At 34.3% G+C, this 2,859-nt stretch overlaps 1 pseudogene; it reads left to right on the top strand.

The window, feature by feature from the left end:
• The first annotated feature begins 676 nt into the window (after positions 1-676).
• LOC125869655 (F-box/kelch-repeat protein At3g06240-like) lies at positions 677-1,456 on the top strand (annotated as a pseudogene).
• Positions 1,457-2,859: the final 1,403 nt, after the last annotated feature.

The raw sequence follows: 2,859 nt of genomic DNA on the forward strand, positions 1-2,859 counted from the left end.
GTAACGTTGCTTCAGCATAATTACGAGGAACAAGTTGGAGGCGCGAATGAACAAAATGCTGAGCAAGATTGGGGCATCAATGAATAAGACGTAGACGCTAATGATCAAGCTAAGATGGAGGTGATAATGAACAAGATGGAGGCGCTAATGATCAAGATTTAGGCACTAATGTGCAAAATGTTGTTCAAGATGAGGACGCTAATTTAGGCGCTAATGCGCAAAATGTTGTTCAAGATGAGGACACTAATGAACAGAATGATGATGAAGATGGAGGCGTGCCAGTGAAATGAATGAAGATGTAGATTAACTGGTTGGGAATAGATAATACAAAAGAACAAATGATGAAAATCCAGCCATTGAGACTTTGTTACTTCTCTCTTTCGATTGTATGATTTTATGAAATTTTTTGTGTGGGAATTGAACTATTTAGTGATATAATATGTTTTTTTGGATACTTGACTGATAGAAGAGTACTTCTTAGAAATAGGTTCATATAGGATAACCACAATACACGTACAATCCTTATCAGTTTCTGAGTCCATTTTGTAGTGTCGAATCTTGTACATATGTCTTCCTAAACAAAAGGAATTTGTCCATTTTTCAGGGATTTAAAGGGGCATGAAAATGAATAAGAACTCTTGAATGAAAAAAGGATGTAACTTCATTTCTTTCGAAAATGGCATACATGAGCCATTTTGTTAAAGATTCAATTTTTAAGAGAATCAATGTTCAGCCAGTAGAACCCGTTACTGAAATCCTCTTAAGGCTTCTGGTGAAACCCCTCTTGAAATTCAGGTTAGTTTCAAAATCCTGACTTCGTTTAATCTCTAACCCTGAATTTATCAATATGACCCATCTCAGCAAATCTGATAATAACAAGGCTTTCACTCACCATAGGTTTATGATGAGTTTTAATCTACCTAAGAATAATCTTAAGGACTGTTCTGTCAGTTCTTTACTTTATGACTTTGTTGCCGATGATTGAATTTGGAGTATCCTACGAAAGAAATCCGCAGAACTGTTGAGATAGTGGGTTCTATCAATGTGTTGATTTGTCTTGCCATTGCGAAAAAAATACTTTTTTTATCTAAATCCGCCGATTAGGAAGTTCAAGAAATTGCCTGAATGTAGAGATGAATTGTGCTTAATTTAGTCACCATATTTCATGTATGGTTTTGAATATGATAAGGTTCATGGGGATTATAAGGTAGCAACAGGGTTTCACAATGTGAGTTATGGTGATTCATTTCTTGTTAATGTTAAAATGCTTAGTCTGAATAGTGATTCTTGGACTAATCATTCTGAGAGTGGGGTGCTAGGCAATAAGTCGGGTGTGTTTGTGAATGGGAAACTTCATTGGGCTAATAGGATTTGTTATCGTTCTGGTTGGGATATCATTTTTGTTGATTTGGCTGATGGGGCATGGGGAGAAGTGGAGCAACTCTACTATGGATAAGGGGATTTTGGTTGGATGTGGGAGTTTTGCGAAGTGATCTTTCCATATTTTGTAATTATCGAAGAACTCAAGCTGACGAGTGGGTTTTGAAGGAGTATGGGGTTATACAATTTTGGACAAAGATGTTTACCATTGATATTCCTTGTGATACTATGATGGGTTGTAAGTTTTGTCGATTCTTTTGCATGTCAAATAAAGGTGAAGTTTTGTTTCATTTTGGCTCAACTTTCATGATTTACAATTCAAAGGATCACTCAATCGCACATCAAAGCCCACATCTAGAGGTTACCAGGTATGCATATGAGGCAAGCATCTACATAGAGAGCCTAGTTTGGCCTTTTTTTCAACGGAAGGAATCAAGGATGCAACAACGGAGGATGTTGAAATAGCTCCGATGAAGATGATTGTGTGATTAATAGTAAGACTTCTCTGCATATTTCTCAAGTGTTGTTATAATCTGTTTCTTTTCAAGTATAGACCAAGATATTATATATTATGTTGTTCTATCTTTCACAATATGTAGGATCAGCTTGACAACCGCTCGATGTTGCATCATTTTTTATCTAGACATCAGATTAGTCAACAATGGTAAACATTGTTATTTTGGCTCGATCAGATGTTCAAAGATTACCAGAAAGGAAACATTTTTGATGCAACAACAACAAATGCTAGAAAAGTTTAGATGAAGACAGTCGTGTCATTAATAATTTAGGTAGAGTTCTCTATACATTTTTCTCTAGTGTTGTTATATTTTCATTTCAAATATAGAACAAGACATTGCATATATTATGCCTATCGTTGAACCATATCCTCCTAGAGATCTTTTTATTTCCGTGTATTGCTCGATTGAAGATTCTATCATCCAAATTCATATCATCATTCATCATATAAAATCCCTGAATGCATCACGAATTATTTTTTTATGAGAAATGATATGTGCAACACACGTACACTAAAACTAGTAATCACTAATCATAAAAGAAAAATAGACAAACCTAACACTACCAAAAGTTTTTGCGGCAAGAAATATTTCATATTTTGATTGTTTTGGTGTTACTTTTCTTTTTCAATTTTTGATGTTGCATAGTTCAAATAACGAATGATTTAATACACAAAATTTTGTTGAATTCAAATGTTTGCATATCAGGATAATGGAACTCCGAAATTTAGGATAATAATTAAATTACTATTTTATCTAGTGTGAAATATTTTTTATAGAGTAAAAAAGCGAAATGCATTTGGCTAAGGCCCTCTCCCTTCGTGCTTTTAATATAGGGAAAAGGTTCAAATATGGCATCGGACTTCAAGAAAATGCTCATTTATGTCATCCGTTAAAAATTTGGTTCATCCATGCCATTATTTGTTAACTGAAATGGCATAAATGAGCCAAACTTTAAACAGAT

This window comes from Solanum stenotomum, chromosome 7 (assembly GCF_019186545.1).
Source record: "Solanum stenotomum isolate F172 chromosome 7, ASM1918654v1, whole genome shotgun sequence".
Classification (NCBI taxonomy): Eukaryota; Viridiplantae; Streptophyta; class Magnoliopsida; order Solanales; family Solanaceae; genus Solanum; species Solanum stenotomum.